At 40.3% G+C, this 16445-nt stretch overlaps 1 protein-coding gene across 2 annotated transcripts in view; it reads left to right on the plus strand.

The window, feature by feature from the left end:
- Nucleotides 1-1318: 1318 nt before the first annotated feature.
- insc (INSC spindle orientation adaptor protein) overlaps nucleotides 1319-16445 on the plus strand; it is a 57565-nt gene continuing 42438 nt past the window's right edge. Inside the window, exon 1 of one of the 2 annotated variants that reach the window (XM_087797918.1) lies at nucleotides 1319-1439. The gene's annotated coding sequence lies outside the window, so the exon portion shown is untranslated. Of the gene's footprint in view, nucleotides 1440-14925; nucleotides 15034-16445 lie in introns of those variants that run through there. The other variant, XM_087797919.1, reaches the window with a different exon arrangement.

Below are 16445 nucleotides of genomic sequence, written 5' to 3' on the forward strand. Positions count from 1 at the left end.
GGTGTTTTCTTGAACTTTTAAGTGTATATTTTATTGAGTATTATTTTGAATGTTTAAGCGCTTTGTGACCCTGGTCTTAAAAAAGTGCTCTACAAATAATGACTTACTTACTTACTTCAGTAAAAAGTTAAAGAGTTTCTCAGACATGAGTCAAACATAGTCAAACCTGCTGTTATAATATGAACAATAACGCCTCTGATTTTGAGATTATTGGATGGATTCTGAGAAGTGAAAAAAACGTTCACACATTTGTATTTGAGTCTATGAACGTGTGAAGTTCTGGTCATTTAATGAGGGAAATTGCGAAAACCCTAGGTTGTTAACTTTTATTGACTTATTCTAACCTCACACCTGAAACGCTACACAGTTTAATTCTGTGTAACAAGTTCTCGGGGAGGATTTCGTCTTCCCTTCGGTCGCATTAAAAGGAAATTAAGTCAAACGCGCAAGGAAATGAGCTGTTTACCTTCTGATTCAGGCTAATATTCCAGTGCCACTCTCTCTAATGTGTAACTAGGTCTTTTGTGTTCAGGGGTCCGAGCGACACTTTTCACATAATCACGCGATAATTATTCACTAGTGGGTTCACGGCAATATGAACCCGAGCCACCCAGACCAGCTGAGTCCTGCTCGTAATGGGAAACAGCCGGCAGCAGTTTATATTTTCATTTTCTTCCCTCGATTTTGAAAGCAATTTTTTCCATACGGCAGTCGTTTCCATGGCCTGACGTGAAACCAGACACCCAGGAGTCCTCATGCTTTCAGTCCAGGAACAACACAAGGCCGACTCAACATCCTCTCACCTTCCTCAAAACCCCTATTTCTCAGTGGCTCCTGGGAGAGTAAACACTTTCTCGTGTCGGGGTTTCTTTCTGCTGCCATGGCACTTCTCCCCGTCCCTCCCTTTCTTTCTTCTCATCCCCACCCTCCGTCTGCCACATCTGGAACCCAGCTCCCCGTTTATTTATGTGGTCTGTGCGCGTCTTTTCTCTTGAAGTCTTATTTTCAAGTCATTTACCTTTTTTTTTCTTCTTGTCGCTACTTTGCTCCCACTGATGAAGTCTGCAATTAGATTTCACCATAACTGGTCATCGTCCAATTACGTCTCCAGAACGAGCCCCTCATCCCCCACTCCTCGGAGAAGCATTACCGCTCATATGGCAGACCGAAATAGAATAGTTTCAAAGTCTGTTTGGATGGCGGCCCAGCTGAAAGTATGCTCCGCCGCTTGACTGACAGTGGGATGTGGGCTTTTTCTCCCCAAGAAAAGGCCAGTCAGGCTCAGAAAGAGCGCAGTCGTACCCGAGCAGGCATCGCTGGCGACGATCCCCACTGACTCTGAGACGAACGTAGAGGGAAGGATATGGAGTCCACAGGGACGGATGAACCGTAATCCCACGAGGAACACTTAACCTTTTGGCCGCCACAGAAATCCAAAGGTAAGACAAACAACCATCAAAGAAGATTTGTCTTTGGATTGACATTTTAACAAACTTGTTTGTTTATGTGTTTGAGTTTACCTTCTTTCTTTATTAACAATTAAAAAAAAGATGTGTATCAGTCATTTAAAACAACCTTTTTTGTACCGGGGAAGAATCAAATGTCAGGATTACATTCACAGACGGACGCTCACGTATAAAAAAAAGTAAAAATACAAAAGAATCAGCAAGAGCTCTGGACTGGTCACAACAAGATGTTTGTGTATTTGCATCAATGTCTGTTTGACTGTATGCAGACGATGGTGGTCTCTATGTGTGTGTCTCCTCGCTTTTAGAGACTTTGAGGCATGTTTGTGTTCAAGCATTATTTATGGGACGAGTCTCTGAAACAGAAGTTGTTGTTTCTAGAGTTTTGTGTTTTGCTTGTGAACAGTTACTCGCTAATGTTTCTCAAAAGAGAAAATCACTTTTCTTTTTTATACTTATTTCACAACAGGGTGCAGTATGGCCAGTGGTTAGCGCGGTCACCTCACATCAAGAAGGTTGCTGATTCGCTTCCAGGCCAAGCCAACTTGTGACCTTTCTTTGTAGAATTTGTATGTTCTCCCCATGTTGCTTGGGTTTACTCTGGGTACTCCGGTTTCCTCCCACAGTCCAAAAACATACAGAGGTTGATTGAGAACTTGGGGACATTTTCCATAGGTATGAGTGTGTGTGTGGATGGTTGTCTGTCTTTGTGTGCCCTGCGACAGACTGTCCAGGGTGTCCTCTGCCTCTCGCCCAATGAAACTGGGATAGGCTCCAGTCTCGCGATAAAGACAAATAAAGCGGTAGAAAATGAATGAATTAACTTATTTCACAACAATATCCAATGCGTTGCAAGTGACACATGACATATCTTGCGATCAACTAAAATTATGTTTTTTTCATGAATTATTAATTTCCAAACAGTTGATTCTCATGATCAGTGCTGAAGCATGTTGTCTGTAATAAAGTGGTACTGAAGTGTATCTCGATGCAGCCAGAGTGGACGGTGTGTTCCGTTTGGTGACCTCAGTCGGTCACGACTGGACTGGCTGGACCAAGACTCTAGAATCATCTTGAGTGTCTGAAGGGATGGAGCAGGAGATCCACTCACAGATCTTATGACCACATTGCATTGGTTCCGGCCTGAAGAGCTGAGCCAAGGTTCTGCCTTTTCATCTTGGTTTAGAAGGTTCTGTCTAATTTGCACCGATGATTCTGAGCTTTGGTTACAAACCCAAAGCAAAGATGAAAACTCTTGCATCAAAGTTGGTCAAACCTTCGTGGTCGTCTTCTCAGGATTGATTGGTTAACCAAGACCACTAGTTGATTGAGTTTACACGGATCCACAGTTCCTGACTCGACTCAAACACTTGGTTTTCTGTTGTACAGTGTAGCGTTTGCTGGGTTGCAGGTACGTGACGATAACTTGATGAATACAAACACACATCATTTAAAGACTCTTGGTTGTTTAAACATATGTGTATTTCAAGACAAGACAATTAAACAACATTTCCTGAATTCATACACTTCACACACCAACACACAGTTCAAGCTTTACTCACAGGTACGTTTGTGGATGAAGAAGTGATACGATCTTGGTGGTATTCTGCTTTTCTCATCTGGGTTCAGTAGGTTCTGTTCACTTGTGCTCACACGTTCAATGAAAGGAAAACCTTCACTTCATTGAACAAAGAATCGACAAAACAAATCAAATTGTTTTCTTGTGTATCATTCAACATCATGTTGAGACACTTGTGTTTCTTAATGCAGTAACCTTGTTTCCACTTTAGCTTCGATGCCCGAGCAACTATTTTCATTTATTTCTCTATAAATCAATACTAAGTGAACCTGTTAAGCTTCTCTGTGTCCTCAAGATGAGTCTTGTGTGAGTTATGTCGACGCCGGACAAGAAAACCTGGCGATAATTGATCAGAGCAGGCAGATCTGGTCTGTGTGGGAGTGATGGAAGCTGAGGAGAAAAACACACACAAGTGAGGCTGACAATAGTAACACACAAGAGACGGCTTTCTAGACTGAATTATATATATATAAATCTATAAATAAATATATATATTTAGGTGAGTTATTCTGTCTGTGTTACCACGTGTGTGGTTAAAATCAGATTTATATTGTGTTTTTTCCCAGTTGGTGTCATAAGAATATAAGCACGGGTCGTAATAATGCTGGACTTCCTGTTGTGGGCGAAGAAAGACTTTTGACGGAGTGTCAGAGTGAAGAAATGCACACCACACACATCCGTCACAACACAAACAACATCGAGAGCAGATCCACAGCAACATTTTATATCATTTCTCTGTTGTTTGTTTGTTAAAACTTCAGCCTTAACTTGTACTGAGGAGGAACTAAGTTCCGTACAGAGCTTTGATTCTGAAATGTTTGTCAGGACAGATCGAACAAAGTCTTTCTTCACAGTAACTACTATTTAAAGCATCGATGAAGGTTCAAACATGTAAATGAGTGTTGTGTCTAAAGTGTGTTGAGTCACACGTACATGACGACAACTTTCACACGTCGAGAAAAAAGAAACAATATTAGAAGTGTGTTGTTTTGGTTGTGTTTGTAGCCTCGTGCTAACACTAAGGAATTCATCGTCAAAAAGTAATTCAGTCAAACCTTTGAAGGGCGTAAGAACCATCTCGGTCCGTTCACTTCCTACGTGATGACATCACACAAAAAACAAACTTTAAAAGCTTCTGCAGTTGAAGGATTTGCGGGAACTTTGTACCTCATAAAACATTCATGTCACAAAGACGATCTTTGTCAATCGGATCATTTTCCAAGCATCTGTTCATTCTGTCACTTACCGATCCGACTACCAGCACAACAGACTGTCCAGGCATCATGTGTCGACGTCTCTGATTGGCTGTGACGTGTTGACTAAAATAATTCACTTGTAACCGTACAATGCAATATTAACTGTCAAGTGACTAACATTGATAATCAAAGAAATATCTGTTGTTATTTTAAAGGCAAAAATGTCGTGGGTTCAGCCAATCAGAGGCGTCGGACACATTACAATTGGGTGAAAGTCTAGTCTTTTTTCTTAATTTGATTGTTAAATGTGAGATAAAAAGTGTGTCGAAATATTAATTTGAAGTTGCACCGTTTGACGACATCATGCAGGAAGTGCACACACCATTGTGTAGGTCATTGCTGTGTGATGGACGTCACATATACTTTTACCATGTTTTCTAGTGTCCATTGGTTCCACTGTCTGCACGAGCCTCTGAAAAGATTGTGTTTGTTTCACTTGCTCAACCCAGGATTGGATAAAATGAGTAAAATGGGGTTAAAAATGGCAGGAAATCAAGTGTTTGGTGGATAAACTTGTGAAAGAAAGATTCTCAAGATGTGTTTCTCTTCTGCTGCGACATCATCTCTATTAAAGGAACGTCTGACTCGCACATCTGCTCGATACATCCACGAACACGTGTTTGTTTGGAGACGACTCGCTGGTCGGACTCGTGTCTTCTCCTGCCCAACAGCTGGAAAAGGGTGTGGAGTATTTGCAACCGCACACGCTGGTGTGGCCCTTTGGTGTGCCGTCACACAGTGTTAATGATCTCTTCTCTCTCCTTCTTCACCCGATATATCCTCTTCTCCGCTCGTTGTCTGGTCGCACCCGTGTTGCTGCGTCTCATCAGAGGGAGGAACTGAACTTTCTGACCGCAGCTAAAGTTGGATCGACCGACGTGGAAGATTTGACGGATGCGTTGCTCCAACTCAGGAACTGGTTTTGAATTATTTTCACGCAGATAAAGACAGATATAAATATTCAGAAGGATCTTAAAACTGTAAATTATCTTGAAGGTTATTTATCTACCTTAAGACAAAATAATGATTAGAACATAAACTATGAATAAAATAAAAAAATACTTGAGATGACGAGACAATCAGCTTTTTATGTAATAATTGAACGGCGCTTTATTCATTCAAATATCTGAAATAAAACACAAAAAAACATGAATGAAGACATAAAGTTGTGGGTTTACTCCGGGCACTCCGGTTTCCTCCCACAGTCCAAAACAATACAGAGGTTGATTGAGAACTTGGGGGAATTGTCTGAAGTATGAGTGTGTGTGTGTGTGTGTGAATGGTTTTGTGTCTTTATGTTCCTCTGAAAGACTGGCATCCTGTCCAGGGTCTCCCCCGCCTTTCGCCCGGAGAAACTGGAACCACCATATGGGATTTAGCAGCAGAAAATGAATGAATGAATAAGGAGTGAAGTCGTGACTCTTAAGCACTTTCCTGACAGTCCGCTTAAATATACTTAACCGTCAGAAAATGTAACATAAAGGCACAATAGTTATTGTGTTAATGCATGAATCCAACTGACGCACACATGACACAAACCATTTTTTTATTGGAAACAAACCATCAGTAAATCATCCCTAGAGATCAAAGGACCATTACTTTTAACATAAAATAAATATATATTGTAACTACAATAGTTTGGTGCATGTTGTTGAGTTCTTAAGGGTCAAGAGTGGGTATCCCAGCCCCCTCAATTAGGAGAGTGCAGGTATACATTTTTGCGTAGGTGGTCCCAATATGGAAGCCACTCGGGTCCTCAGGCTGGAGGATAAATCAATATAAAACTGGTTGAATTCAACATCCTCTGCGCCTCCTCACACTCCTTAACTCTGCTAATTGGCGAGAGGTTATGACGGAAAAGACTTTCACGTCTTTATTGTTTTTTTCTTTGTCTGCTTTGTCACGATGTGGCTCTCATGTCTCAGAGAGACGTCTGTACTTCTTTGATAATCTTCGCTCTGTCAGGGTCGATGATTCGTGAGACCAGACCACACATGTGTCATAAACAACATTTAGAGAAATATAATATGAGATTTTACACAGAAAGAGTGTACACTTAAACTTTCGTTTTATTGTTTAAATAGATGCATGCTTTTTTTTCTGATGGGAAGTGAGAAACTAATATGTAAACTCAAAGAAAAAGCACAAAATCTCGAAACAAATCATCAATTTTCTTAAACAATTTTATGTTGTGAAACAAAAGTACAAAATCATTAAACAAATGTACAAACTATGAAACGATTATACAACATTTTGAAACAAATAAAAAATATATTCCAACTTTTTTGAAGTTTTTTCAAGATTCTTTAAAACTGTTTTAGGAAATTGTAAATGTCAGTGATTGTACATTTGTTTTGCACTTCCCAGCTACCTTACTCTTCCAATCGGTGCCTGAAGCACGGCAGTAACACGGCAGTAACACCGTTGTAACGCGGCATCAAAGCATCAGTAACTCAGTAGTAACATGTCAGTAACAGGACAGTAACACGTCAGTAACACAACAGTAACATGACAGTAACGCAGCAGTAACACAGTAGTAACATGTCAGTAACAGGACAGTAACACGTCAGTAACACGACAGTAACATGACAGTAACGCAGCAGTAACACAGTAGTAACATGTCAGTAACAGGACAGTAACACGGCAGTAACACGACAGTAACATGACAGTAACGCAGCAGTAACACAGTAGTAACATGTCAGTAACAGGACAGTAACACGTCAGTAACACGACAGTAACATGACAGTAACGCAGCAGTAACACAGTAGTAACATGTCAGTAACAGGACAGTAACACGTCAGTAACATGACAGTAACATGACAGCAACGCAGCAGTAACACAGTAGTAACATGTCAGTAACAGGACAGTAACACGTCAGTAACACGACAGTAACATGACAGTAACGCAGCAGTAACACAGTAGTAACATGTCAGTAACAGGACAGTAACACGTCAGTAACACGACAGTAACATGACAGTAACGCAGCAGTAACACAGTAGTAACATGTCAGTAACAGGACAGTAACACGTCAGTAACACGACAGTAACATGACAGCAACGCAGCAGTAACACAGTAGTAACATGTCAGTAACAGGACAGTAACACGTCAGTAACACGACAGTAACATGACAGTAACGCAGCAGTAACACAGTAGTAACATGTCAGTAACAGGACAGTAACACGTCAGTAACACGACAGTAACATGACAGTAACGCAGCAGTAACACAGTAGTAACATGTCAGTAACAGGACAGTAACACGGCAGTAACACGACAGTAACATGACAGTAACGCAGCAGTAACACAGTAGTAACATGTCAGTAACAGGACAGTAACACGGCAGTAACACGACAGTAACATGACAGTAACTCAGCAGTAACACAGTAGTAACATGTCAGTAACAGGACAGTAACACGGCAGTAACACGACAGTAACATGACAGTAACGCAGCAGTAACACAGTAGTAACATGTCAGTAACAGGACAGTAACACGTCAGTAACACGACAGTAACATGACAGTAACGCAGTAGTAACACAGTAGTAACATGTCAGTAACACGGCAGTAATGCAGCAGTAACACAGAAGTAATGCGGCGTTAAAGCAGGAGTAACTCAGTAGTAACATGTCATTAACACAGCAGTAACTCAATAGTAACACGTCAGTCACACAACAGTAACACGACAGTAACGCAGCAGTAACTTAGTATTAACATGGCATTAACACAGCAGTAACTCACTAGTAACACATCAGTAACGCAGCAGTAACACAGTAGTAACATGTCAGTAACACGGCAGTAACTCAGTAGTAACGCGGCATTAAAGCAGCAGTAACTTAGTAGTAACATGTCATTAACGCAGCAGTAACTCAATAGTAACACGTCAGTCACACAACAGTAACACAAAAGTAACACGACAGTAACGCAGCAGTAACTTAGTAGTAACATGTCATTAACGCAGCAGTAACTCAATAGTAACACGTCAGTCACACAACAGTAACACAAAAGTAACACGACAGTAACGCAGCAGTAACTTAGTAGTAACATGGCATTAACACAGCAGTAACTCACTAGTAACACGTCAGTCACACAACAGTAACACAAAAGTAACACAACAGTAACGCAGCAGTAACTTAGTATTAACATGGCATCAACACAGCAGTAACTCACTAGTAACACATCAGTAACGCAGCAGTAACACAGTAGTAACATGTCAGTAACACGGCAGTAATGCAGCAGTAACACAGAAGTAATGCGGCATTAAAGCAGGAGTTACTCAGTAGTAACATGTCATTAACACAGCAGTAACTCACTAGTAACACATCAGTAACGCAGCAGTAACACAGTAGTAACATGTCAGTAACACGGCAGTAATGCAGCAGTAACACAGAAGTAATGCGGCATTAAAGCAGGAGTAACTAAGTAGTAACATGTCATTAACACAGCGGTAACTCAATAGTAACACGTCAGTCACACAACAGTAACACGACAGTAACGCAGCAGTAACTTAGTATTAACATGGCATTAACACAGCAGTAACTCACTAGTAACACATCAGTAACGCAGTAGTAACACAGTAGTAACATGTCAGTAACACGGCAGTAACTCAGTAGTAACGCGGCATTAGAGCAGCAGTAACTTAGTAGTAACATGTCATTAACGCAGCAGTAACTCAATAGTAACACGTCAGTCACACAACAGTAACACAAAAGTAACACGACAGTAACGCAGCAGTAACTTAGTAGTAACATGGCATTAACGCAGCAGTAACTCACTAGTAACACGTCAGTCACACAACAGTAACGCAGCAGTAACTTAGTATTAACATGGCATTAACACAGCAGTAACTCACTAGTAACACATCAGTAACGCAGCAGTTACACAGTAGTAACATGTCAGTAACACGGCAGTAATGCAGCAGTAACACAGAAGTAATGCGGCATTAAAGCAGGAGTTACTCAGTAGTAACATGTCATTAACACAGCAGTAACTCACTAGTAACACATCAGTAACGCAGCAGTAACACAGTAGTAACATGTCAGTAACACGGCAGTAATGCAGCAGTAACACAGAAGTAATGCGGCATTAAAGCAGGAGTAACTAAGTAGTAACATGTCATTAACACAGCAGTAACTCAATAGTAACACGTCAGTCACACAACAGTAACACGACAGTAACGCAGCAGTAACTTAGTATTAACATGGCATTAACACAGCAGTAACTCACTAGTAACACATCAGTAACGCAGTAGTAACACAGTAGTAACATGTCAGTAACACGGCAGTAACTCAGTAGTAACGCGGCATTAAAGCAGCAGTAACTTAGTAGTAACATGTCATTAACGCAGCAGTAACTCAATAGTAACACGTCAGTCACACAACAGTAACACAAAAGTAACACGACAGTAACGCAGCAGTAACTTAGTAGTAACATGGCATAAACACAGCAGTAACTCACTAGTAACACGTCAGTTACCCAGCAGTAACACAGTAGTAACACAGCAGTAGCACAGCAGAAACTCAGTAGTAACATGGCATTTACACAGCAGTAACTCACGTCATTAACACGACAGTAACACGACAGTAACGCAGCAGTAACTTAGTATTAACATGGCATTAACACAGCAGTAACTCACTAGTAACACATCAGTAACGCAGTAGTAACACAGTAGTAACATGTCAGTAACACGGCAGTAACTCAGTAGTAACGCGGCATTAAAGCAGCAGTAACTTAGTAGTAACATGTCATTAACGCAGCAGTAACTCAATAGTAACACGTCAGTCACACAACAGTAACACAAAAGTAACACGACAGTAACGCAGCAGTAACTTAGTAGTAACATGGCATAAACACAGCAGTAACTCACTAGTAACACGTCAGTTACCCAGCAGTAACACAGTAGTAACACAGCAGTAGCACAGCAGTAACTCAGTAGTAACATGGCAATTTACACAGCAGTAACTCACGTCAGTAACACGACAGTAACACGACAGTGACGCAGCAGTACCACATCAGTAACACTTTCTCTGGCATCTCCTGTCAAGGCTGCTGGGTCAAAAAAAGTAGCAGGTTTTATTCCTTAAATGAAGGTATACATTATAGTCATCAACATCTCAGAGAGCTACAGTTTTATGGAAATACTTTTTGGGCCAACAGAAGTAAGCGCCAGAATTTCCCTCCAGAATGAATTCATTTATATAAAAGATCAAATCCATATGGTGGTTGGCGCAGACGTCTGAAGATCTCCACGATAACAATGATTCGACTCTAAATGTCTCATTTGTGTAATTTGATTATTCAACTATTTCTCTGAGACATAACAGGGTGTTCTGCCCGTGCAATTACCCAGAATGCTCCTGCACACATTTGCTTTCCAGCCCAAAATTGAAAAAAAGGCACGAACAGCTTTTTGAAGTGCCACGTGTGGATTGTTGCCACATGTTTGGTGAAGACGTTCGCTGTACTTACACGTCACGTCGACCTCAGGTGTGACCTCAGGTCCAGGGGTGGAATAGCCCGTGGAGGGAAATGTTTTCCGACTTTTTCTGGAAGCTGTCGCCGTCCTTTCTCACGGCTCCGGACAGACCTGACCCTCCTCTTCCTCCCTGAACACACACAAACCCTGCTAATGCCTCACAGCTGTGGTGTCGGCTGGTACGAAATCACTTCTTTTTGATCCTTGAAATCAGCGAAATCTGCTGCCTGAACGCCGCATCCAACCAGAGAACACATCCAGCTGTTATTTACGGCTGCAGACTGGATATGAGGTCATTGATTGACAGGCTGGGGTCGGTGGGTGGAGACGGATGGACGGACCAGGCTGTAAATCTCACGTATGGATCGTGGCCCGACTGGAGTGTTTGCTCTTACACTGACCTTCTGACATGAAAGACGGACTCGACCGGACCGAGATGCTTCATCTTGCCGGAGATACGATGGGACACAAATGTCTGTCGTCAATCAATCAATCAATCAAACCTGCCTCAAAGCTTGAAATGGAACTGAAACACATAATAATCCAGGGTCTCGATCTCAACTGGTCTCTTGACTAAATTCATGTGGACATGGATCGCTGTCAAGCTGCTTTGATCCAGTTTGGGTTTTTATTTAGATGTTTAATGTTGGGTCAATGTTTATGTGGTTTTACTTTCAGTTTTGACCATTTTTAAGTGTTTTCTTAATGGATCTGTTCCGTCTTAATTATATCATCAAAGATTTATAAATGAAAACGTTTGTTGAACATGTGATGATTTTGCTCAACACTCGTAAAAACAGTTTGAGATCCTCACTTTAATGATTTCTTCACCTGTTTCCTTTATCTTCATTAAGACCGGCATGAAATCAAATGTGTGTTTTTGCATCCTAGGTGTAGTTTATCCACAGCAGGAACGAACAATAGTGAAAACTAATCGACCGCTGAAAGTTCATAACCAGGCTCTGAAGTTTTATTGGCTCTCGTGCTGAGTTCAGGTACTAAAACCGCAGGAAGTGAAGTGATCGCCGTGACAGCAAGTAGAAACAGGATTAGGTACCACGGTGTGTTTGTGTGTAGGTGTGTGCGTCTGTGTGTGAAGTAGACAAACCAACAATCTACATTAGAAACCGTCAAGAAAGTTGTTGTTGTCTCTATTTTATTGATTTTAAATTGTACCAGCTTGTGTGACGTTAACTGTAGTAATTGTAATTGTCTACTATTTTAAACCCTTAGTTGAGGTAAAAGTAAATAGTAAAACATCAGTAAATTGTCAACTATATTTGATATCTATTTGCTTCTATATGTTCATTAACCCGATGACTAGTGGTAGAAGGCTCAGTGAGCAGCAACTAGATTATAGAGAGTGCGTTTTTAATTCTAACCGTATATTTTAACCTAAAATATATATAAATCACAGTCACCAGAGTGAAATAAAGACTTAAGTAATACAATCATTTATAAACTACTTTTAAAAATATGTATAAGCAGCTTATAAATCATTAATATGAATAATTAACGATAACAATTTAATTACTGACAGTAAGTATATATATTTTAGTTATAGTTTTGCTTTTTATATTTACCTTCTTTTTTGTTTGCGTTCATTGTCGATGCTGTAAATGAAATTTCCCCTTGTGCGACTAATAATCTTATCTTTAAACATCTTGATCAACAGCAATTATATTTTGCACCAGAATAATAATAAATAATTTATAATAAACAACCTAAAGATAATTATTAACTGTTAATAAGTCATTTGTTTAATAAAAGCCAGTTCGTGTTTCTTAATCTTAATTGTAAACACAGTTTATTTTTTAATGAATACGAATAATATTAATACTCAAGCCACGTTTGCAACTCCTTGTTCAAAGCCTAGAATATCTCGACGTGACCGTGATGTTTCAACAGCCAAATGAAGTCGCAGATGTAATAGGACTAATAACGTGGACACAATGTTCTGCGAAAGAAAAAAAATAAATGACTCACTTTCAATCAAGAATGAGACGATCTGAACCAGAAGATGGAGAATTACTACCCGAGTCGTCTCCTCATATGTCCGTAGTTCGCAGTGACGGAAAAAATTAATCTGAGAAATGATGTGAATGACGTCACTTTAATTGAAGTGTACGATATATAATATCTATTCTTCCTCAAAGTTTTATTGTTATATCATTCTAAATATGTATATAACATGTTATCTTCCAGAGTTTTCCCCCTCAGGGTTCATCATTTCCTGAGTCCAAACTAGAAACGTATTTTCCAGTTGCGTCTGCCTCAGATCTGGATCACCAGGATCCAGTAGGTCTTTGATTTCACCGTCAATTCCATGAAAATCCTCTTCATCTGGGCCGGCTCTGGATATACCTCAAGTCGACTCTTGAGTCGTGACTCGGGACTCCTGCTTCAATGTTTGTTTTATGGTGGTTCAGGTTGACTCAGCAACTATAAATATATTTCTGTTTCCCACTTCTCTCCGCCACGAGGATCACAACTCAGCCAATGGTACCGAGAGTCTGACGTGGGTGTGGTGGACTTTAAATCCTTCGCTTCAATCCTGCCACTTAGCTCGCCACAAGTCACCACATCTTAAATATCGCTGCACATGACGGCACAGTTTAATTCCCCTCTAGACGGCTCTGAACCGCAAGCAAATCATTCTTTCCTATATAGGAACAAATAAATAAAATGGTTCAAATGAGGCAGTTTTTAAAAAAAGGGATGATTTTAATTTCTTATTTCAAATCTCAGTGATGTTCAAAGTGATTCAAAAAAGAATCTCCTGCACGTCGAGAGCCTGGTTCATCTTGGGTCACTTCGGGTCATGGGTGTGGTCACATCTGGAGTCTCTGGCAGAACCACGGATTCCTGAAGTGTCTTCTGCTTCCATTACGACCGGGGCATCTTTAAATCATTATCTCTCGAAACTGAAATCATTTAAAACATGTTTTCTGTGTTTGAATGTGTCATCATTCAGAAGTACATCTGAGAAGGGGAAGTGTGAAGTCTGATTCAACCCTCACCCTCCTTCAGACACCCTCAGAAAAATCCACATATTTTTACTTTTATACAGTTCATTTACTACTACATTTGCTCCTATAAAGACACTCTGCCGTCATTAATCCTGACAAATGGTTCTGGTTTCAGAGGGGCAATTTGACCCGTCATGGTGTGGTTGGATCAAACACTAGAGCCAGCAGGTTTCCTGAAGTCTCATCAGAGTGATTAGAGGGGGAGATTTAAATGGCAGCAAAAGACAGTTACTGTTGCTAGCTCGGTGCATTTTTCAAGATGACTTAAAAAACTACAAATAGTTAAAAGAAATTGTAAAAAAAAAAAAGAAAAAAGAAGATCAACCTCAGAATAAGCCTCACAAGAAAGATTAAAATGTATTTTAAGGTTGTAGGGAAACTTTTTTAGGCTGACCATAAATGGTCTTTTGGTTTGTAGGGCCTGTCTCGGGGGAGTATGTAACATCCTTTGAATTTTAGGGGGTTTGGAGTTTGTTTAGTGTGTAACTTTATCTTCGCTTCATGAACCTTCTGTGGTTTCTCTTGTGGTCGAGCTCCAGAGAACCATGTTGAAAAGTAGAATCAAGTCTCAAAGTTCAGTCCAGCCACGTAGACAAAGATATTAGAAAAGAGCTTCTGACTCCAACTAGCATGTGACTCGTCATCCCTCTCAAGCACAAATCTCAGTAACTGTGACCTGAATTCAACCAGAACAGAACACATGATACATTTTTTCTTTTACCGATACTTTAAAATGCTTTAGTGTCTTTTTGTAGTTCAGAATATGAACGTCGTAACTCACCCGAACTAACGGTCAATACTGTTATTTTCTTCACGCCACTGACGCGACATCCTCGTGGGTCGTCAGAGGATTTGTCGGATTATCTCCGAGGCTCGAACTCCCTGCTGGTTAAACAACACCCGGGGCTGATTACAGTGGTGAACTCTTACCTGAGCGCGTCCTCTGTCTCTTGTTATGTCAGCAGGACCATGTGGCGCACGTCTTCTGCCTGCCAGACTCGCTCATTCATTATTAAGCGGCTCCTGATGTTTTGCCGGCCGTGTCGTCTCCGGTGTCAGATACCCACATGATCCCCGCCACTTAACTCCAGTGCGTCAGAACCCACTTCTTGTCTCGGCCCTTTGCAGAGCGGCTCCTGAAGTGTGGAGCTACCCTTTCTTCTCTCCAGCTGATTTTTCCTCGTCAAATTATTAGTGGCTTAACATGCATCTGGATATTTCTCTCGCTCCCATCAGGTACGACCGCTGTCATATATTCTTTCTCAGAAGAAGTCAGTCGTTTTCTCCTTTTCTTTTAAGCTCTGGCTCGAGTCTTGTAACTGGTGTCCTTGTTTTTGTCATTCTTCGGGGAAGTATTTACAGAACTAGCTTCATCATATCCTGTCGCCGTTTTTTGATTCTCCGAGTGCACGTGAAACATGATCCTCACGAGTGACACATTGTTGCCTAGAAACATCATCTGAGCCGCAGGTTCTTTTTTCAGCAAAAGTCGATCCGAGGTTCCAGTCTTGAGGCCTTAGATGGGAAACTATTTGTTTTGTTTAACCAGTGTGTGTGTGTGTGTGTGTGTGTGTGGGAGACGCTTCTAAAATTGAGCGTAAGGAAACTTGACGACGGTCAATACATTTGGAGGAAAGTAAACAAACCCCAGGATGAACTATTTTGGTCGACCTTGTTGTTAAAAGTGGAAACTAGACAAACACTTCAAGATTTGCTTCTTCTACTTGTCGACTTCTCTTCAACTCTGACCTCAGGTCACGTCATGTTTAGTTCACATTTACAGTCGTTGTTTATCCAACAATAACTGTAGGCAGTGGTAGTGAAAGAAAGAGTCGATCTAATCACTTCTTTAGCACAACTTTAATTTTTTTTTTAATTTTCCAAGATGTCAAACAGCAGATAAAAAACCTTCTCAGAAATATTCATTATCACTACAGTTATGGATGTGTTACGGAAATATACTCACTCAGTGTCTGGACTGACTAAAGTACGGAGATTTTTGTCTATAGCTTTAAAAAGAACAGGTTACTCTGAAAAAATACCAACTTTATTCTGAAGTTGCAGCTCCAAGAGACCAAAAGACCAAGTTCAGAAATGTCCCACACAACCCAAAGATGTGTCTCTACATCGTTTCATGGATGATCATGGATGGACAATCAAACTACACTTTCAATAAGTGTAGCGGAAAAATAAATACAGAGCTTTTTTCATTAAAATACAGTCATAAAGTTGGATTTTACCCATTATGGATTTTTGTACTCACAGAAAAACTTGAACAACCTAATGTATGTTAATCTGAATTTAAATTGGGTTATTTCTAGCAATAGCAATAGCAGAATTTTCTTCTCGTCATTTTTAGCGGGAAACTTGATTTATTATAAGAGAAGAAAGCAACATAATAAAAAAGAAGAAGAAGTTATTTACTGAAGGTTCATTTAAATGTGTGATTTTCACATCTTTTGTTTACAGTAAATATTATTTTGGTGTGAAGATTTGATATGAAGAAGGATGGTGATAGGAAGAAATACTATGACGTTAGTTCCATGGTAATAAATGTAAATAGGATTCTAATAAAAGTTCTAATAAATATAACTCCTCAGTACAGCCATGAACCTTCACTTCCTGTTACACAAATCAATCCGTGCAGA

The sequence above is a fragment of the Callionymus lyra genome, chromosome 8 (assembly GCF_982586985.1).
Source record: "Callionymus lyra chromosome 8, fCalLyr1.hap1.1, whole genome shotgun sequence".
Classification (NCBI taxonomy): domain Eukaryota; kingdom Metazoa; phylum Chordata; class Actinopteri; order Syngnathiformes; family Callionymidae; genus Callionymus; species Callionymus lyra.